Genomic DNA, 23,203 nt, shown 5'->3' with positions numbered 1-23,203 from the left:
AGGAAATCTCCAGAGAAAGGTATAACATTGCTTTCCTAGTAAAATACTAAAATCTTTCTTTCTGGTTGCATGTTGCATTAATTCTCAAGTTTGCTTGTTTCTGAAAGAATCGACTAAGATATAGAAGAAAAATAAAAGCAGTTGTTGTGCTATCAAGAAAACTCCATGCACTTTTCTGACAAACAATTCCGAATGTACTATGATGTATCCTTCAGGGAAACCGGGTGCAGTTTTTCCTATGCTTTTCTGGAATTCTTATTAATATTAACTTCTGGCAATGCATTAGAGTGGCATTACAAACCCCAGAGCCTGTTTCAGATGCTCATGCTGCCAAGTTCAATCCATGTGTAAGTTATAGACATGATAGTTTTTCTGGGAGAAAAATACATTGCTATTTTAAGAGCACTCTTGTGTAGTTTGCTTAGCTGTGTTTTTTACTTCATGAAGCATTGAATGAAGTGAAATGCTTGATATAAGAAATTGATTGTTTTACTGGATCTAATTTAGTCCTGAATGTGAACAGCAGTGTTTGCATTATTCTGGAGTTCTCTTTTAACTGTTACAGTGGTGTGTAATTCTAGTCTGGGATTTGACATTTCCCCTCAAGAAGGAACATAAATTGGACTGAACAGTGGCTTTTTGCTACCAAGCTACAGTTTGAGGGCTTTCTAGCATCAGTCCTTCATTTACAATAGCATTTGGTAGGTTTCAAAAGGCCTTGCAATTCTTTGAAGACTGACTCTATTTTCAAACTGTAGGCAAATGTTCCACTAGGCTTTAAAAATGAACTGATTTTTGAAATGGACTTGTCTTCAAGCCTCAGTGATTCTGGAGGGATTATTTTGTGGTTTTATTTTGTGTGGGTGTTTTGGGGGATTTTTTTTTTTCATTAAATTGTTCCTTTTAAATTATTTTCTGAAATATTTAGTTCACATTATGCTCAAGTTGAACAGAGTATATATGCTTTGGAATAAATGGTTTAAACATTAATCCTTAGGGAAGACAATGGAAAGGGAAATGCCTCTGCCACTCAATTTGCAGCATAGCATGAAACAGTCAATTACAAAGGTGAAGATCCTGACTTCAAATGCAAGCTATTATCAGTCAGATGTAAGTTGTATATAATCAACTCATATAAATCCCACCATTACAACTAACACCATTGTAAATCAGTGTACAGAACTTGCAGTCTGATTGTGAATCAGTGCTTTTTCTCCTGTCCTGCTGTTTGTTTCAGATTATTTAATTTTCCTCCCGGGTATCATACACTCGTGACAAGGGTAGTGTTGAAGATGGTGTTAGAGAGTAGCAGTTCTTGTAATATTGCATTTAGCCTGTGTATATGCATTAGATGTGTATCTGTCAGTAGTTTTGGGGGATTTGAACTCCCTAACCTTTTTATCAATTATTTTTTGCATCAGATGCTGTAATAGGAGATTGCTAGTCTGAGAGGACTTTGTTTAGTGTTCCAAAAGCCTGTGAGCAGGTACTGAAAGTGATTTCTGTACATCTGTAAGTAGTGTGGTAGAACCCCTCAGCAGCTAATTAAAAACTAGCTTGTACTGCAGAGCATCATCTGCATTTATTTGCATTACCTTTGTGTCTGGGTGTCCCTGGATGTATTGCAGGTTTATTGTACTAGGCATTGCACAGCTTTGTAGTAAGTGCCAATTCTTGGCCCAAAAAGCCCAGAACTGAAGTATATGAGGGAGACTGAAGAACTTTCTTGCTCTTTCCACATGCAGTGCGAAAGAGGGTTGGAGGGAGATTAAATTATTTACTCAAGGTCACAGTGTTGTCTACAGCAGAGCTGTAAATGAATCTAGATTTCCTAAGGGCTGGTGAGAAAGTAAGAATTCTGTTTGACAGAAAAATTAATTGTTTTGACATTAGTTTCCTTTGTAATGAGTGAGGGAAAACAATCGATCAGAAATTTCTTATGGGGAAGGAAAAAAGAGTTGAAGATTGGTAGAAACATAGTAAGATAAAATAGGCAGGAAAAAGAGAGAGAAGCATGTCAAAGCAATTTTATGAAAGGGGGAAAAAACAAAGTCATTTTTCCTCTGCATGGTTTAGGTCCTTAACTGATGTATTGTTTTAAATAAGTTCCAATTAGAGAACACTTGTCTTTTCTTTATGCTTGTGACCCAGAACTCTATTTTAGAACTTAGACATTCTGTTAGTCATTCTTTTTTTTTTTTTTTTTTGTGTATGTGTGAGAGGGAAAGGGAAATGAGGAAAAGATAGACTTCGGCAAAAAGTTTGAGTTCACAGAAAAGAGATGTCTTCCCAAAATGACTCTGACTACCTCTATTCAAGAATCTTAGGTCATCTTAGTTCTGTTCATACTGCATTACACTGCTTTTGGACAAGAAACATTATATTCCAGAAGGTGCACAGGTGCAGAATGAAATTTTAACTCTTATCTTCCCTGTCTGTTGGAGAACAGTGTCACTAAGATGCACGAAAAGTAGAAAAATCTGTTTATTTTCAGGCATATATGTTTTTAAGCAGTTGTAAATTCACATATATATATATATATATATTCTAAGAATATTTATAAATGCCATTTATTACTGAATTTCCAGGTGGTGATACTGAATGGGCTTACATTTTAATGATGAAGTTACTCCTTATTTTATGATTAATGGCAATAGTTCTTTATAATCTTTCCCTTGATGACATCAGCAACTTTCATATTTTCCTGGTTGTACTGGTTACATACGTTAGTTATGAATATAAGGGAATAAGTTTTAGGGATATGTTGTAAGTAACCAGATCGGTAGATCTTGTTCCATTTCTCATAGTCTAAGAACTCAGATTATTTTTGGAATTTTCATAGTCTTCTTCCATAGACCACTGACTAGGTTAGCATTAGTCTTTGATTGACCCAGTAAATTTTATGCTACTGACCTTGACTAATGAATGTAAAGGAGAAAGTCACAGGGCGTGGCTGGTTCCTGTGTCAGCAGCTTGTCAGTAGTAGATTTATGTTCTCAAGTTTGTTATGTTGGCTACCAGATTATGATTACTCCAAAAGAGGTGAGAAGGTTGGTTCCCAAAATGGTGAAATAATTCTTCCTGCTATTTGTTACTAGTTTGTGTTAGTGGTGTTTATTACAGAAAGTGTGATTAAATTACATGCATACGGTCTTGGGAGGAACAGAATATTCTTTAGTCAGTAGCGTGTAGGCATTTATCAAACTGAAATGGCCTTAAAGGACCAGAAACTTGAAATACAGTAATTCCTGCTAGTTCAAGACTCAACAAACCAAATGTTAAACTTCCACCAGTAATAATTCTGTCTTAGGGAAATTTAATTTTGCTTCCTCCTTTTTAGAAAGAAGCTAATGAAAAAATTTCCCAGGGATCAGAGCAGGCTGTAAAACAAGTAGAGCATAATGAAGAAGACCCCTCCTATCCTCTTAGTATTACTATTTGTAATTGGACTTGAATTAAATGTGTCAAATCTGTGTTCCTGGGTGTCACATCAGTAATAGGTACTTCAGTTGCTGTACTTCTTTCCTAAAGCTAAAAATATAGTCCAGATAATCTTGACTGCCATGGTCACAATTCACCCTGTGATGTTGACATGTGAAAAAGGAGCAGAAGGTGCACCTGTAAATCACTTTATCATCTATCTAAATCACCAGTCATTGATTTCCTCTAGGTTTAAACAGGTCAGTTGCCCATATATTTCAGAATATTCGGTCATGTTTTCCTTGGGATTCTTTTAATCTTTCCCCATTAGTTCAGCCTCTGCTCTCAATCCTTTTCTTACATTTGAAGTACCTCAATAGCCTGGAAATGTGTTGTTTTTATTTATCACATCATTATTCTCTTCAAAGGGTTGTTTGCCTCAAGTCTCATTTATCCTGATTTTCTGCTAGTTTATTTTCAGATGCCAGCAGGTATTTTGTAATAGCAAGCACACATCTCAATAGCTGGCTTTTCTTTTTATTTGGTCTGTCTAGAAAATTGAATGAATTAACATCTCAGACAGGAATTTCTTTCCAGAATATATTTCACTTTAAGGGCATATATTTGTATCTCTAAGATCACCTACCTAAAATCTTGGCACTGAAGAAACTAGTGGTTTGCCAAGAGGATGATCAGTAGAAATGTTGCAGAGCTGCTATGTGCATATTAATGGCATGCCAGACAGTGAAGCAGTGGGTATTTCTGGGTTTTAATATAATGTTGCTGCATTGGTGTCAGTTTTCTCAGCGTATCAGTGGCATTTCTATCTATAAGTATGCTGCCCTAAGTCCTTCTAGCATTTGATGCTGCTTCCTTATTGTCGTTTTAATACCTTACTTCGGATTAAAGGATGATACAATCCTTATATTTTGAAAATCCCAGTTAGAAAAACACTATTCCAGACTAGCCATCAGTCCCCTTTTCCTTTTGCCCAGTTTGTAATTTTCATAGGCTGATTGCAAATTTCTGCTAATGCAAATAAGAATACTGACGTTTCTTATACCACTTAAGAGGGTTGATGCTCTTAGCTGTTCTCCTCTTTCATATTGCTTGTATCTGACCTAATGGCCTCTTTTTGAGATCTGCATTTTGCTGTGGTTTGGTAAAAACTGGCATGCACTGCCAACTCACAACTTGTGTGTTGGGATTTAAAGGGTTGGGTTCCTTTCTGAGATTGCCATGCGCTGGACTATAATTCACAATGACTTCATCTTCCGTAGGTCCTTTCAGTATTTAATACTCTTTCTTGGAATGTAAACAATATACCAGAAAGTACCAAATTCACTGCAAGCCCTGTCTTCCCAAAGGACCATTAAAAAAGATTGCTTTTCTCCTCTGACTGATCTGGCAGCATTTAGATCAAGCATTTAGTACCTTACGTGACCCTCTTAGAAGGGATCTCATCAGAGGCAATCTCCCAGGCCTTCCTGAAATACTTGCTCTTTTGGATCCTGATTGTATTCAGAGTACATTTGGGATTTTTTTTTCACTGAAGCCACCCAACAATGCCTCTGAGACTGAAATGTGCATCACAAGGATGGGTTCCCACTAAAGGTTATATGGTTAATTATAATAATGGTGGCTCACTACTGCAGTTATATTTGTAAATGAGATGATTTTCCAAAAATAAATATTCCAGGCCTTTGAACACAAAAGGAAGTCTTTGTCTTTGGCAAGAATTACCCTAGGAGGACTCCTGTTAAAGTTTTCTAAGGTGTTAGCCCTCTTGCTGGTTTCACTGCTGCTTAAGAATCTAAAATAGCAGATTTTACTCTCTCCTTGTCGTCTCATTGCCCTCTCTCTGGTTTGGGGGCCTTAGTTAATCTGGCAGTGTGACTCAATTGGTATCATCTAATAGTGCAGAGTTTCAGGTACTTACAAATGCCAGTTGCCAAGGAGCACAACCATTCAAGGGCCAAAGAATTGTAGGGCTGGGCAACTTCAGGTGCTGAAACTGAGAGTGGTTGAGGTCATGCCATGTTAAAGTGAGGCAGAAAATCAGTGTATATAGGACTTTCAGCTGGGCATCTCTGAGAATAGGAGCTTGTGAGCAATGACACAGCATTCTTTCTAGCTGTAGTACAGAAAGAGAAAAGGGACACCTTCAATGGTTAAGCTCTTTGGCATGAGAAAACATCAAGGAATGCACATACTTATATTATGTGCTTTAGCTGGATAAATTGCAGTTTTCCAGTGATGATTCTGCAGTTCTTCTTTCTTATCTTTGTTCATACTTTTCACAGAAAATAGTGGTGGTTTTAATTATTTCTTTTCTTCTTTGTTTCATCTGCCTCCCTCTTTCCATTTAAAATTAACAGTTTTGCTTTTCTTTTCTGGCTTCTCCTTTACTTACAGAAAGTTGTATGAGGTCATTCAATCTTGTCATAAACATTCTCATACTGTGGGGATGAGATAAGTATAAGGTACATCTAAAACTTTAGAAAAAACCCACAAAAACAGAGGTTTGTACAGTCTGCTGTGAGAACATAAGGGCACAAGTCATCTTTGATCTCTGTTCTGCTGTATTGATTTAGCTTTTAGTCCACTAATTAATATGATAACTGGCCTTTAGTACATAGTCTTTGAAATCAAGTCTACTATTTCAGCTAATTTTTTTTTTTTTTAATAGCAAAAGCTTAATTTCCCAAGGAATATTCCAGAGCAAGAGCATCCATGGTAGAGTTATGCTGTCATAATCAAAAGTGTCATTAAGTCTGGTACAGTTTGTGCAGGTAATATATCCAGAAATAAAAGGTTTTTGATTTTTTTTTTTTTACTTTTAAATGTTACCATTATTTTAAATATTTAAGAGTTGGGGTTTTTTCTCCCCACAAAATACCTCTCTCTGAAATGTTACTGAGGCTTTAAGCATAAAAGCCCACCCTGTAAAGTGTGTTGCTGATACTGTGCAGTAGCTGCATCTTAGCATCCAGTGATGATGACATGAGTTAAATGACATTCCTTCTGCAGTGATGGAAACTCTGAGACTGTCTATGCAGACATACCCAGAAAAGGTTAGGATGGCCTAGCTAAAGTCATAAAGTTAATGTGCATTTTAAAGCCTTGCAAGGTGAATTAAGCCTCCTTCATTTCTGTATGCTAGAGTCCAAAGAGAATTTCAATGCACTTTTTGTCATTTACAGCTGTCATTGATTAGCTCCTGAATGTGAGACTCCCTCATGATTGTTGGAAGTTGTCTAGTTAGGAGTGGGTCAAAGACATGGTCCTGCTCTAGAAAGAGAGTGACCTAGATGGGAAGATTTTTGCAGTCTTAGTCATCTCTGCTGCTTGTGATTTGTGTGTGAAACTGGTGGGAAGTTTTTTGAATGTAGTCAAGAAGTTGGCAGCATGGGCAGCTTAGAACTCAACACGTGCTGCAGTTCTACCACGGTAATAATAGAAAGGACTTAAAAAATTAAAAGGCAAACAAAGAGGTTGAAAGTAAAAGAAAATTAACTACTATTCAATTCTTCAGAGATATCATTCTTTAAATCATTATTTAAATGCAGCTTCGCAGCCTGAGTTTGTATCCCTGAAAAGGAATCTGAGACAGAGTAAGCTGTTTAATGGAGTAGATGTGATAAGCACAGGCCAAGTCTCATTTTTGCATAAAATATGAATAATGCTCAAGATAACCTTTGCTTGAGGTACTTAGCTCATGCTTGCTTAGAATTTTACTTTCATGATTGTCATTTGAATTTTTCAAGGAAAGCTCTGAATAGCTACTTTTATATAAAAATAGTAATTTATCTCCCATATTTGTGTGAAGCAGGTTAAGCCTTTTGCCATCAACAGTGTTGCTTAACCTTTTATGTTGTATCCCTGTTTCATATTGTGCTTAAGGGTTATTAATCTACTTCAGAATTGTCATGTGGAATAAAATAACTTTTCTTTTTGAAACCTCATGTAATTTGGCCTACTTACAGCAAATAATTCATTAATTTTAAGTGCCTAGCTAACATATTTTATGAGTATTCTAACATTTTAAAATAGTAACAAAAGCACTCCAAAATATTTTACATTTTTAAGCATACAAAATGCTTGTGTCCTTTGCAATTGGAAACTATATAATGAATTATATGTCTTCAGTAGTTTAATGTAAACCATATTTAGCCAAGCAATTGAAAACAAATGAAAAGTAGTTCCTTCAGTTTGAAAATATTTTAAAATATTCTTTTGAATATACAAAACATACATTTATCTTATGCATTGCATGCAAATTTTATAGTCATGAGAACAAACCCGATTTTTATATTCAGATAGCACAGTTTTCCACAATTGTTCTTGGCACAGTTTGCTACTTACATGACTTTTAAGATACTATAAAGTACTTTTAAGGTACTGTATTAAGCAGAAAAGGAGGAGAGGTTGTGCCTTATTTCTGACTTCCTTTGGTTTTCTTTTTTTTTTTAAATTCATCTTTTTCATGTCACCTTTCAAGATACTGTGTGATTTATATTTGCAGTTTACTAAACTCTATTTTTTGTCTGTAATTCATGTAATTTTTTTAAAACCCTGTAAATACGCATCATTTTATGATTTTCTGGCTACATATAAAATCTTCATGCTGCTATAAAATGTTTTTATTTGATTTGCATTTTTATCACTGTTCAAATTAAAAGGAAACAGTTTCTGTATTCAGTACTTTTGTTCTGGGTTCAGTTCAGCAACATGGTCTGACAGTGCAAAAAGTTTTGGTGAAGGAAAGGATCTGCATATAAATTGGTTAAGACACATGGTTAAAATGTCTTGTAAAGGTTCAGAATTTCTCTACCATTCTGGCAGTCTGTCTTCACAGACTTCACAGTTGATGAAGTATTTTACTAGCATTTACTTGACAGAAGATCGCAGCAAAATGTACATTATTCCCTTCTGTTATTTATCATTGTCTAAACAAATCTATTGCTGCTGTTACATAAAATATCTTAGTAGAAGCAAAGACTATAAAAATGCGGCTTTGTTCTGGAGTCGTTAAAACCAAATCCATCTGTGGAAAGAATTGCCCTGCCTGATGGTGTGAACTCATAGCTGGTTGCAGTGAGCTGTCTGGAGAGCTGCATTTTCTGTGGGATGTACGTGTGTGTCTGTAAGGTGGGGAGTTATGGGGGCCTTGAGCCCTGACAGTGTCAGGGGCACAGAGACCCATCATGTAGCTCTTTGACCAGCAGTGGAACACTGAGGCATGATGGATTACTCCCAGAATTTCTGTGGTACAAAGGTTTTCTCCCCCTGTGAAGAATGAGACTTCACTTTTTCCTGTGCAGAGCCATTCTGTGTGTTACAATGGTACCTTGAATTAATCAAGTGCTATTTGCACAATGGTGAGTGAGCTTGGATTATTAAGCTTCTCGTGTTTGATCTGTTTCCTTTTTCAGTAAATAGCAAAACTTCCAATGACTCCAATGAGAATAAGATTAAGCTGCTACTGTATTTCACATGTTTGCATAATAAAATGGTGGTTCTTGCAAATATTTTCAGTGGTAATTTCAGGTACTAAAACAGCAGCTCTGCTCAGGGCAGTTCTGAAATTGACTTTAGCTGTTTTCTATGTCTCTTAGAGAGTGAGCTGAGGCACTTGTCGTTTTCAAGGCAAGGCATTTAAGAGTCTCCCCTAAAAAAGGATGCTTAATGAAAAGGTGAAAAAAACTGGGGTGAAAGGGGGAAAATCCCAGTACTCTTTTATGTAATAGATTCACCCAGGTGATCAACAATGTTTTTAGTCTGACTTAATACAGAGAGCAGCAAAAAAGTCTTTATGGGTTTCAGCCTTTTCTGATTTATGAAGTATTAAAGGGTGCCAAACAGGCAGCTTTTGAATGCAGTAGCCTTTCTATCAATTTTTGGTCTTTTAGGGGCTGAAGCCTAATTATAAGCTCAGAGGACTTCTCAAAACAGATTATTTCTTATAGCCCGGTGGAAAGCACGAGAGAAAGACTACATTAATGGTGAGGATCAGAGGCATAGCAGTTCTGAAATAAGGACCTTGGAAGAGCCAAGACTTGGGAGAACCAGCGTGCTAAAATTTTCAGGCTTGCCTCACTGACAGTTGAGCCAGAAAAAATGAGATTTTGATTCCATGCTGATGACCTTGCTTCAGAGGAAGTTGGGGAACCCATTTGCTGTTGGTCAGACACTAGACATTTTTTCTTTTAAATGCATCCTTGTTCTGTGGTTTATATAACCGTCAGTGAGTTTTAGATTAGGCTTTGTTCTCCATGGGGAAATGTTTTTAAACAGTAGTCAGTGTAATTAAGTATTTTGTCATGTGCAGGTGTCACATACAATTTCTGTTTGTTTCTTGTGGTAAACCCTATGTAAATTTATACAACAGAAGTGACACTGACTATGGGATTAGAAGAGCTGAGTTCAGCTTTGTCACATGGGTCATGAATTCAAGTGAAAGAATACACACCTGTGTTTTAGTGGTACCTTGCCACCTAGGATGAGCCATATGGTTAAATAAGTGTTATGGAACAAACTAGGTGGCATGCCACAGCTGAGAGCTAGGCTTGCCCTTCACTTCACTGCTTTGTGTGCCATATGCTACAAAATGCTGTATTTTGTTGCATTACAATGCTGATCAGGTGTATTTATAGAAGCAATTTTAAAAGCCTGAAGCATTAGAATGCTGTATGTGCAAAAACTAATTATTCCAGGCAAACAGTGTGAGGTACTAAATTACTCTGAACAAAGTTACCATAATGGGGGTTATGTTTCAGTTAAATGAGGGAAGTGTGACTTAGAAAGATAAATAACATTTTTAGTAATCATCATTTAGAGTAATCTAAATGTTGTTTCTTGGTCAAACTATGGAAAAGTGCTAAACCGACCAAGCATACAGCCCCCTGACCATATTACCCACAATTTGAAACAACTACTGACTGTCAAGTAGGGGAAACACTAAAAAGCATATTCTTTGCTTCATTATTAGGGTAGAGCAAAAAATCTTAGTTGTTTCACTTGAACTTCAGCAACTGATCAAGCTGTGATTTCTTAGCTATGAAAATTGTGGTCTGATTTTCCAAAAGTAGTGGAGGGTCTTAGAGCTGCCACAGAAATTTTTTTAACTGTAGGAGCTCAATTGTGTTTTATAACTCTGAAGTCTAATTATTCAAGACTGGACTACTCTCCCTGCAGTGCACAGCAACCACTGCAGCTGGCTAGTGCTAGAAATTTTAAGCAGCCACCTTTAAGTATAGCAAATCAGTCTACAAGATCTACAGCATGATTTACTGTATTTTGCCAGTGCCTGGCGTTTACTTCAGGAAACAGACACCCAAATCATGACACTTGTTTGAAATTTGTGAGTCTTTAAAAATAACAGAAGAGAAGAGAGGTAATATTTCTTTGGGAAGTGACACATTTAGCATTTTTTCAATGAATTAGGGCATCAAACAAAACACCAAGCCAGATGCTAAGGTTAGGGCTGTGCAAGACGTCAACATGACGAAAGAGTTTTTAATTTTTTTTTGTGGGAGCTGTCACACCCTAAACATATGTGACTGTGAAAAATCAGTTACCTGTTAAGAACAGGTAATTAAAGAATCTTAATAGTTGAATCTTGAGTCTTAATACGTTTGTTCTCGGTGTAAACTCCTCTTCAGCATGTTGTCAGTGAAAACCTGAAATACTCAGGAAACTCTGAATTTATGCAGCCCAATGTACCCAGTTCTAGTGGTATCCCATCATGACAAATTTTATTTATGTTCAAATGGAAATATGTTTTTCATACCTGCTGGGAATACATGGGTGTCTCCATGAATAATTCAGTTTGGATTAAGAATAGATTATTTCAGGGAAGCTTCCTAGTCAGCCCTGACTGCTGCTTGTTTCTCATTCTGGAGCAGTTTAGGTGCCCAAGGAACATGTTCTTTTTGAATTAAAGGGATGTGTTTCTGGAATTCCACCAATGCAATCAAACTGATAGTGGGCATTTGGTCCACAGGGATAACCTAAAGCCAGCCCAAGCTAAAACCCCTGAAACCAATATATTCAATCTTCAATAACAGCTTTCCCTTCTGCATGTGTGCTCTGAGGGCAGTGCGCTGCTTGCTACCAAACTCATAGTTAAAGGGCCAGTGGATGAACAGAGTGCAGTATGTGCTGTGAGTAGGTCTCCAAGTGACTGGAGCATTCAGACTAGATTCTTAATCTGGCCTTTTGATGTGCACTGCACGTGGTAATATTTTTTTCTGGTGTCAGTAATGCATTTCTAGAGGGCTTATTGCCAGCTGCTTAAAGTTAATGTGTCTCCTCGAACCAACGTTTTCTGGAATGACTCTATACTAAATACTTTTTTCTCATATTTGGTACAAGGAGAAGTAGATTTTCATTTCTGTGATGTCAATGTGCCTGGAAAAGACCATTTTTTTTGAATTAATATGTGCTTAGCAGCTCTTAATAAACAAGGTCAATTTAAGGTAACTATTTGCAAGGGAAGTTGAGAAGTTTATTTGCTTTACTAGAGGAAATGTACTAAGTAGTGTTGGTAAATATTTTAACAGTTATTTGTCTCAGGTAAATTACGGTAAAGTTTTAAAGCATAAGAACATGTGGTGGAAAAACTCATTTTCCAAAAATGGGTTACTGGCCTTATATGCACATCATACTTTTTCCTGACTGTCTAAGATCTGCTTTGCTCAGCTAGAGGAAGGGGTATGGTTTGAAACTGTAAGGCCATAAAATGTCTTTTGCTTTGGGGGGGAGTTTGTTTGTTTGTATGTTTTTGTTTGGGGGTGGTGTTGTTTTGGGCTTTTTTTTATGATGATGACTTGGGCTCACCACTGAAACAGCAGTGAGCGTAGGTGAGTGGGATATTTTTATAAAGCCAAATCTAGTAATCCTGTAAGCCTCTGCAAAACATATATTTAGAACAGACATAATTCATACATAAAGATACAGACAACATCCATAATATAGCAGGAGGTTTGCAATAGAGAACTTAAAGGCCCAGAAAATGTGACTCTGGCACCATTTCAGTGCTCAGTGAGTTTTTTCCTGCTGTTTTAGACATTGCACAAGTTTCCTCTATAAATGATTTTCTTTTTAGTTAGATGTAGTGTGTGTGCATGTCTACACAGCATGCAGTGCAATGTAGGTGCTCAAATTAGCTCAGGTAATATAGGCAAAAGATAGAGGTTAAACAGTGTAAAACTTCATTAAACTAATTAGCCCCACTTTTGTGAGATCTGAACACAGGAAGAAAAAAATCTGGCAGTATAATTTCAGTCACAGTGAAGCATAAGGATGAATCATTGCTTTGTTAAAGTAACTGGTAATGGTGTGCTGTATCGCATCTTTGCAAGTTTTGTTAACAAGTAGATCAGCCAACCCTAAACTGAATTCTCTTAAATAGAACCAAAAAAGTTTAAAACTTTTGTTGCATTTTGAAATGCATCAAGTTATTGAAGGTTAAAGCAATTGACAAAGGAGAGGCAAGGAATATAAATTTTCTGACAATGTGTGCTCATTTTACTTTATCATTTGAAACCACTCCCTGCTGTTTTATTTTTGAATATGTTCTTCTCTTAATTAAATAAGTCATATAATCAGGACAAACAGCTGTTCACTAGAGTGACCTAATTAAGAGGATCTTACTGCTATTCTGATTTGTATTACTAATAATGTTTATTGAATGCTCCACAGAATACTTCCCAAATAAATGATGTTTCTCTTACTTCTACAGTCATTGAAAAAATAGGGCATGCAGATAGGAAGGTGTGTGATGTGAGTACTGGACCATTTGTAAATCCAAATAAAGCTTGACAATTAGGTTAGCAGCTGATTATACCAATGAGTGTCATAAATCAGCAAAATGTTGCAGGAAGTTAGACTATGGCTGAAAGTGCTGCTAAAATGTCACCAAAAGAACCACACAAAGCCACCCTTTGCTGTAGGTCAGTGGTTTAGGCTGGAACAATGCTGGGTGGAAGTTGTTACAGGTGGAAGAGATCCATTATTATTCCTATGAGGTGTACGAGCTGTTGGACCCGTGACAGCATAGGAAATTGTCTTTATTATTGTTACATTTAATCATGAGTTTGTGTGAGATATTCCTCTCAGCAGAGTTATGTTTATGCCAAAATTTTTAGTTAGATAATTTACTTGAAAATCAGATTCAGCTGTCTGGAGGGAGGGGACCTTGGGCTGGGTATGACAGGTGTAGTACAGCTGTGTGCTGCAGTGCCAGCTGTGCTGGAGTGACAAGGTGTAGGCTGGCCTGTACAGGGTGAAGGAAACACACTCCCAGCTGCATCATTTGAGACAGAGATATGTAAGAAATAAATAAGACTAAACATCTGACTTTCTCAGAATAAGATGTATGGCAGGTCACTGGTGACCAGTTGGAAAATCACAGTTTATTCTTTAAAAATGTAGTATGAAGACTTCTTCAGTAGAAACAGATCACTTTCATATTTTCTGCTGTACTTTCTCTGCCTCATGAAATCATCTTCATTCCTTACAGCAGTTTCCTTAAGATTTGCTGCAGATTTCATTTTTTTATTCTTACAAGGTAACCTCAGAGTCTTTTCTTGCAGCTATTTCCATCCTTCTAACAGAGAAACTGTGCTGAAACCATGTTTGCTTTTAGATGGTGTGAGACAATCTGCTCAGGAGTGATGGTTGGTCCTTCTAGCTCAATTAAAGAAAAACAAGTTGATAAATTGAATCCCAATCTGTCAACATTTTAACAAAAAGTAGTTTTGTCTACCAAGTTAATTTTATCTCTTTCCAAACCCTTTTACAAATTTTCAAAGACAATTTTACACAATGACATTTTCTTGGGAACTGGAATATGATTAATGAAATGTAGAAATGGGATGCTTCCAGCAATGCTGATTAAGGGGAAGAGGAGATGATGAATTTTGTGTTGCATATAACATTTCTGGATTGAAAATATGTGTGAAAATGGTTATGCTAAAAATGGAGAATTACATTTTTAGTTGGGATAAATTATATTGTCTCTGTTAAATTCTGTAGAATTATGATGACTGAACAAAGCAAGCCTGGCCCTGAAAGAGATAACTTCTCCATGACTTGCAGTGTGGCTCCAAAAAGCCAGTAGCCTCTTCTTAGGTTTGATTATCTGCTCCTGCATCTAGGAGGTAATACTTTGTTGGACACTCAAAATTTTGTGTTACTGCAAGGTTGTAATTGTTGGGAAAGGTAGAAACACGGTCAGAAAGCCAGCAAGGCACATTTGCAAGGTGAGTTCTCAGACTGGAAGGAAATTGGTGAGTTAAAGTTTGTATAATCAAAGGGAGACAGTATGGATTTTATTTGGGATGGTGGAGGGAGAGAAAGAAGTGAGGCGGGGGAGACAAACTTCCTGAAGATTATCTGGATTTTGGAGACAAGATAAAGTTATATTTCTGTTATTTAATAGAGTTCCCAGGTCACTGTATTTGGAGTTCAGGAAACATTATGTCTCCTTCAGCTGAATGAAAGGGAGATTTAGACAAATACACTAGGATCCTAACAGTGAAGAGCTGTGTAAGAATTTTGTGGAATATGGATTTTTTTTTCTTTCATGAGGAGACTTGGATTTTATTGCAGAAATCTTACTTGATTCATAAAAATGTAGTAGTTTTAACATGAATTTTTCCAACAGTGTTTGCAATGATTTCTTTTGCATCATGGTAATTGTTCTAGCAATGAAAAAGATTTTCAAATGCTTTACAGTACACAGCCAAGCAATGTGCAACTGAATGCAACTGTCATTGAAACAGACTGTTTTTCTGACCTGTTGTTTCACTGTGAACATGCTGTTTATTTACCACCTTCATTATCACAGCATTAGCATATAGAGAAGCTGTGCCTATCATCATGTACTTTCCTAACAGATGGCTACTAACTTCATGAAGGCTTTTTTGTGCTTGCTTAAAATATCCCATATTGGCACAACGTTTCTTTCCTCAGTGGGAAGTATGATTGACCGGTTGAAACAGATTAAGCTGCCTCTCTTCTGGCTTTTGGGCTTGTTTGGTACTGCAGCAAACCAGGTTTTGAGTCTAATTTTACAAAACGATCAAAGCTGCTTTTGCTAATAACAAGGTGTGGAAAGTTCCATTCAGTTGCATAATCTCTGGGCAAACAGTTCAGGTTGTAGCAATAACTAAAGACTGCATTTCTGCCAGAAAAGGTGAAAAAAGAGAAAAATCCTTTGCATCTGCTCCACCATAATTGTGCTCTACAGACATTCCAGCCTCAGGATTTAAATTCTTCCTTTTCCAGTCTGAGAATTTCTGTAGTCAGCTCTGTGAAAAACTGAGCCCCCCTGTTCTGATAGAGACTGGTGGCTTGTAAACTCCCTGTCTGTTGCTCTAAGTCACGTTTTGTGCATTAATGCTGAGTGTACAGGTGAGGAGCTCATTACTGAAGTGTTTGTGAGCTCCACATCGTTCTTTGTGTGTGAGCTCAATATTCAATTATTACCTTTCCCAATGAGGTCTGGTTTGTTTTGGGGATTATTTTAGCCATAAGATATGTATATGAACAATCTGCAAAGAGGAGAGTACACACTTTAGATCAGTATTGAATGGCTATAATTTTGGGCAGATTTTCTTAAATGCTTAAAATAAGATAAAACTCTACATTTATCAGTGCTAGAATTAAAATTTGCAAGGATAAAAGGGAAGGTCTTTTCAGTGTAATTCACTGTTTTGTTATCCAGAAGTATGGCATATTTTTAGTTCTGATTGCCATTGATTTTTTTTTTAATTGGCATTGATTCCCTCTCAGCTTTGGTAAAGGGTATCTTGGAATTTTGAAATGCCAGCCTTTATTTGGTTTCTGTGCCCTGTGTTTTATTGAATACTGCCATAAAACTTTAGTCTGTTTTCTTTCAGTTATTATGCTCTTCTTTGAGCCTTGGGGAGCTGTTTTCTTCCCAATTTCAGTTAGCCTACCATGGCCTTTAGAAAAAAGTATTTCCGTCTCAAGTTGTTCTGCTTAAAACATACTTTTTTGTCATTCTAAATATCACTCTGGATGGACTTCAGTGATTCTTTATGCCTTATTCAATCTTCCTGAGAGGAAGCTTACATCTAGGAGGTAATTGTAGAATCTGAATGGGTAAAATAGACCATGCAGACTATAGTAGCTAAAAAAAATTATTTAGTCTAGGAACGTGTATGTAATATGCTGTCTGCTGTGCTGCAGTCTTTGTAATGGCTCTGGAAGCAATCCATAGTGGTTTTTATTTTCACAATGATTTTCTGATACAGTCTCAATCATATATGAATTCTTTCTTTTCTCTGTGGCTGCTGCTTATTTTTTGCTCCATCTATTGTTCCTTTCTACTTTCTGCTTATTCATAATGTGCTCTTTCAGAAGCTGAAATGATTGTGTAAACTGGGCATTCAGTTTCCACATCTTGTTCCTGGCTACTTCCAACTCATCTATCAGCTTTTCAAACCAATGAGTGTTTCCTTTGTATTTTGGTCTCTTTTGGGGAGGTGGTGCTTGACTCTTTCTTTACACATATGCTGTAGTTTCTTTCTCATAGAAGTAAGAGAATGATTATTCCATATGCATGATTAAATAATTGCACTAAATACTTATTTGCCTGTGCTAATATTAAAACACTTGTTAGCACCATAATAAACCAAGGTATTACAATAGAACAACATACAGAGCCACTTTAATACTGGACAGCATTTGAAATTCAAGTGCTGAATGGCAAATACTTTCTCATTTTAAATTTTCATCTTTGGACAGAAACCAAGTATCAAAATGCTCATGAACAAAAATTCAGTAGTATGTTAAGAGTCACAATACCGGTGTTCGGAAATTTACCTGTAAGCATGTCCTGTTAGACTTTTTTTCCAGTAAGTAATTAGCATTTTGCTAATTTTCTTTTTCCAGTTTAATTGTCCCTGAATGTAAACAATTATTAGCTTTATTACTTTTCCTTTAGAGAGTACTGAAGGAAGAAAATCTTGGCTTAGGAAGACTTAATCAGGAAGAGTTTCTAAGCATATGTATTCAAATCCAGCTATTTCTATGTGATTTAATGATTCAGTTCTTCAGTCATGCAAACAAACTATCATTCCTTCACTGGAGTCACTTCATTGTGTAAAGCTTAGCATATTTGTAATATTTTTGTATTTGGAATTTGCAAGTGTACTCTTCAGCTGGCATTTCCTGTGCTTTGGGTTTAGGATGATATGCATCACAGAAATATGCTCTATGTGGGGAGAGGCAAAGAGTGTACAGTGCTGTATTTCTTTGTTTCTGAAGAACCAGTCATGACCAGAGTGGTAAATATCAGGTTATCCTGCTTATAGAGTTCATTGACAAAACAGAATAGTGAAATGGAGAAAGTGGGAAAGAGAGAAAGGTATGAATGCATTGTGGTAAAAAGGAGTTCTAAGAAGAAGCAGATGTAGTTAACAGTGGAAGAGTTAATAATGGAGCAAGCAGTTTTGGCCACCCTGTGACAGGGCACCTACTTCTCATTGCAGGCTTAAGCTTAATTTTGTTCTTGAGCAAATCTGGCCCCTAGCTTTTGGAATAAAAGTCTAGGGCACATTTTCAATGTTCTGGAAAAAAAAGGCAAACAAGGTTTGTGTCCGGCTGTGTTTGTAGAAGAACAAGAAGTCAAATATAAAATACTTAAATCTTAACTATAACAAAACCTTCTGGTAATTGTTCCTTCTCAGGAATTTTTATTTACCCTGTTTCTTGGAATTCACAGTTATTTGCCATTCTAGGAGAATCTCTCTAGAAAAGTGATCACAAAATGAGCTTACTATGTTCCAGCCCTCTTGTTGCTAAATAAGCCATAGACTATTTCTAGAAAGGACCCCATAAACCTAAAAAACTTCAATTCATATAGGAGAGCTTGAAAGAAATTAATCCTGGCAGTTGGCCCTAATGTCATTAATGAAATAGATCTTTCATATTTCAATGGCTTATGAGTCCTAATCATCGTGACTTTTTTTTTTACTCTAATAATTGTGAACAGCTTGTGATTCACTATTATAAAACTAATGTCTTCCAGCAATAGCAACATGACTGTAGACTTAGTCTGAGGTGGGAATCCTGCCAAATACAATTGCAGTTTCTGCATTATCCACTGGGTCACCACTATATTTGGAAATACCGTCCCTTCTTTCCCCTTCTTCTCCTAAAAGAAAAAAAAACCCAGAAAAATTGCAAAAATTTGTCTTTAGACAAATTCTAAATGCTTATTTGCAGCACATTTTTATTACATGGCATAGGTGCCTGCCTGCTTACCTTTAGTGGAATTTCATACAGAAAAGCACAACACTGATGTTCTTCAGTGAGCAACTGTGACACTGATCACTGCTGATGAAAATTTATTTTTACCTGGATTATAGTTGATCCTGATTTTTGTGGCTGACCCAGATGTGAGTTATGTCCATACTTGAAGATTTGTGTTAGAGAGATTTTATCTCACATTAAGGGAGCCCTGGTTGAATTAAATGAGACATTGTATCTGTTTTTCAGGTTTCATAATAATTTGAAAAATATAAAATGCTTTTGCTTTTACCATATTATTTGTTGGGATTGTTTACACATGTGTATGTGTAATTCAGCTTTTAAACTGCAGCTCCTCTAGGTACTGAGAACTGCAGTGACTTGACTTTCCCAGCTGGAGGTGGTACCTTTTACTCATCTTTCACTTTGTGAAGGAGAGGAGATCAAAATTCCAGTTTTACCAACCTTCCCCAGAAGAAGACATGAATATGTAAGGAGTGATGATTTATCAGGTGTAAATATTATTAAATGGAGAGTTGTTCACTGTGTTAATCCAAGAGTGCTGCATTTAAGTAAGCTGTGATGAGAGGTGGTATGAGAGGATGTTCAGTTTGGAAGAACTGGGTGTGTGTATCACTGCAGAGGTACAGCGGAGCACAGGCCAGGAATATTAACAGGTCTGCCCTGTGGGTGTGGGAATAACACCTTTTACCCTGTCATGGGTTAACCCTACCACCTGCAAAGCACTCACACAGCCACTCACTCTCTCCTCTGTCCCCAGTGTACAGAGGAGAAGATAGGAAGAGCAAAAGTGAGAAAACTCATGGTTCAAGGTAAAGGTCTCCAGTGTCAGGAAGGTTGAGGAGAGGATGGGTGGTGATTCTGAAAAGGCATCACCTATGGTTTTCAAATTTTCTGGTTGTTGGCTGCTGTAGGGAACATTATTCCATCTATGCCTAAAATCAGTGACTGGTGATGGAAAAAAAGCAGTAAGTGTGACAGGAGAAATGGTAGCATCCTAGGTGTTGGCAGTAGTGACATAAAACATTTTTATTTTTCGGTGATCCTTTGATGAGACTGTTGTTGTCTCTGTCACCTCAGATGCAGCCTTAAAATGATTTAATACAGGAGGTCACAGTAGTGTACAAGTAACAGTCTTCTGCAAAATTCTTACCTAAGAATCCAGAAGTAAACTGATGCTTTATTTTAGTGTGCATTTTTGAAGGTGAGTTATGAGGCATTAATGTCTTTATTGTAGCAAGTTCAGACAATATTTAGCCTTTACTGTACATGGGAAACAATTATTCATGAGTGTGTGGGGAGGTAGTGAGTTGGTTTTGCCTCAGCGAGAGCATAATTATATGGAATAGAACAAGAAGTTCCAGTAACTTAAACAGTAAAGCTATTCAGGAAATTCATAGCCTTTTTCAGAAATCTTTGTTCACCGTGACACACATGCCCAGACAGGGCTCCAATGGGAACATGCTGCCACACAGATGTCGGGCTGGAGGGTGGAGCCTGCTCTGACCAGTGCTGACCAGCAGCAGCGAGCATCCCTGTGGGAGCTGTGCCTGGGTAGGGGAACTCCTCTGCTCAGTGACAGAGTTCCGGGAGGTGAGTGGGTTCAGGAGTGGCAGGGAGAGCGAGAGGGAGAGAGACTAAAAGCTACCTTCTTTCCCTGAGACAGGCTGGACAGGCAGACTGGATACATGATACAGAGGATTCCCTTTCCTCTCTCTGCCTGGGCGAACGCAGTGACTAAAGGGATAGGGGACAATGGTGATGGGTTCCTGCCTGGCGTAGCTGGTGTGTCTCCTCTGTGACAGCCCCACTTTCCCAGGTGCCCTCCTGTAACAGGTGTGAGGCTCTGCAGGTGAAACTGAATGATAGCAAGGACAGTGGTTCATCCAGCATGGAGGAGTTGCTGAGGTTGGCCCATGCTCTGCATCAAAACTGCTTCCATGAAGAAAAAAGATGGATCATTTTCATAGGAGATGCCCCGCTGTAGGGAGCAGAAGGCACCTTATGCCAACCAGACCCACTTCTTAGGGAAATCTGCTGCCTCCCTGGGCTCTGGTTTAAGGCATAAAGAGAGAGCTTCCTGCCCTGAATACTGCCTTTGACTGATTGTCCTTGGTTGATTATTTTCATGTAGGCAACAATGAAGTTGCAACAAGAAGTCTGAGAGCAACCAAGAGACTTCCGGGACTTGCTGGTTGAGGGATCAGGAGCACAAGTGGCATTTTTCTCTATCCTTCTGGGTGCAGAAAAGATGAGGGAAGAAACAGAACCAGCAAGCCAGCAGATCAATACCTGGCTCTAAGTCTGGTGCCATCAGCAGAATTTTGATTTTTGACCTTTTTTTTTTTTTTTTTTTTTTTAAATCACGGGTCAGTTGACTTGACATCAAGTCTGCTAGGACTGGGGAAGTCCCAGCTGTCTGGAAATTAACAAATGTGACACCAATCTACAAGAGTCAGAAGGATGACCTGGCCTGTCAGCCAAACCTCTGTGCTGGGGAAGGTAATGGAGCAGGTCATCTTGAATGCTGTCACAAGGCACATGCAGATCAAGCAGGTGATCAGGAGGCCCAGCCAGCACAGATTTGTGAAAGGCAGGTCCTGCTTGTGCAGCCTGATCTCCTTCTATGGCAAGATGACCCTCTTGGTGGATGAGGGAACGGCTGTGAATCTTTTCTACTTGGCCTTTAGTAATGTCTTTGACACAGTTTCCACAGCATTCTCCTGGAGAGACTGACTGCTTATGACTTGGAGGTGTAAAAAAATGGCTGGATGGCCAGGCCCAGAGAGCAGTGATGAATGACATTCCATCCAGCTGGAAACCAGTCACAGGTGGTGTCCCTCAGGACACAGTGCTGGGGCCAGCCCTGTTTGATGTATTTATCAGTAACCTGGATGAGGGGATCAAGTGCACCCTCAGTCGGTTCACAGATGACACCAAGTTGGGTGGGAGTGTTGATTTGATGGAGGGTTGGAAGGCTCCACAGAGAGATCTGGACAGGCTGGATTGATGGGCCAAGGCCAATTGTGTGAGTTTCAACAAGGCCAAGTGCTGGGTCCTGCACTTGGGTCTCAACAGCTCCATGCAGGGCTACAGGCCTGGGCAGAGTGGCTCCAAAGCTGCCCAGTGGAAAAGGACCTGGGGATGCTGGTCAACAGCAGCTGAACATGAGCCAGCAGTGCCCAGGTGGCCAAGAAGGCCAATGGCATCCTGGCCTGTATCAGCAATGGTGTGGCCAGCAGCACCAGGGCAGTGACTGTCCCCCTGTGCTTGGCTGCACTTCAAACCCTGTGTTCAGTTCTGGGTCCCTCACTACAGGAAGGACATTGAGGTGCTGGAGCATGTCCAGAGAAGGGCAATGGAGCTGGGGAAGGGTGTGGAGCACAAGTCCTATGAAGAGCAACTGAGGAAGCTGGGGATGTTTAGCCTGGAGAAAAGGAGGCTCAGGGGAGACCTTATTGCTCTCTGCAACTGCCTGGAAGGAGGATGTAGCAATGTGGAAGTTGGTCTCTCCTCCCAGAAAATGAGCAATAGAAGAGGAAATGGCCTCAAGTTAGGATAAGGGATATTTAGACTGGATATTAAGAAAAATTTCTTCATGGGAGGGGCTGGGAGGCATTGGAACAATTGTTCCAGGGAAGCTGTTGAGTAACTGTCGTTGATGTGTCTAAAAGATGTTGAGATGTGGCACTTGGGAACACGGTTTAGAGGTGTACTCACCAGTGCTGGGTTAATGATTGGACTCTGATCTTAAAGGTCTTTTCCAACCAAAACAATTCTATAATTCAGTAATGATTTGCTGTTGGAACGGAAAAGGTTTGACCATCTTGCACTCCAGCCCTGTAAAACCTGCATCATCCTTTTATGAAGAGGTGTTGCTCATCAAGTTTTTTAATCACTTGTATTTTCTAACCTGAGGCGAAATTCTGACCTAATTAAAGTTAATAGGTGAAAACTTAAAACTGGCAGACTCAGAATTTCACTCATCCTGTTAAGGTGCTTTTAATTGGAATATAGGAATAATTAGGGCGTGAGAGATGACTGGTAGCAAAGATACATAGGCAAAGCCATGAAAAGAGGATAGCAATGAGTAGTAAAAGGCATAAAGGGATAATATTTCTTTTAAAAAAACACAATTTTAAAAATAAAGATAAATTAACTTTAAAAGGTAAGGCTGTGGTATTAGTTCAAATCTAAGAAATTCTAAAAATAAACCAACTTATTTTTGCCTTTATATGAATTATATTCAAGGATTAGTGCAGTAAGTGGCTGGGCAAAATTAGCATCAATTACACTGTGATTTCTATCTATAAGCAGGTCAGGTGTCTCTAGAAGGATGTGTCTTGTTCAAGGTGACTCTGCAAACCAAAGAATGCATAAATGATATGTGTGAGTTCATCAGAGATTAATATTTCCTTATTGTACCCTGGCTGTAGAACTTAGGCACTAGTATACCCTGCAATCTCAAAGAAAAGAA

General features: G+C 38.1%; 1 protein-coding gene across 4 annotated transcripts in view; it reads left to right on the top strand.

Moving 5' to 3' along the window:
• GRIA2 (glutamate ionotropic receptor AMPA type subunit 2) overlaps positions 1-23,203 on the top strand; it is a 93,855-nt gene that overhangs the window by 16,975 nt on the left and 53,677 nt on the right. The window lies entirely within an intron of this gene.

Source organism: Corvus cornix, chromosome 4 (assembly GCF_000738735.6).
Source record: "Corvus cornix cornix isolate S_Up_H32 chromosome 4, ASM73873v5, whole genome shotgun sequence".
In the NCBI taxonomy this organism is placed as follows: domain Eukaryota; kingdom Metazoa; phylum Chordata; class Aves; order Passeriformes; family Corvidae; genus Corvus; species Corvus cornix.
This window is presented reverse-complemented; position numbering and strand designations above follow the sequence as displayed.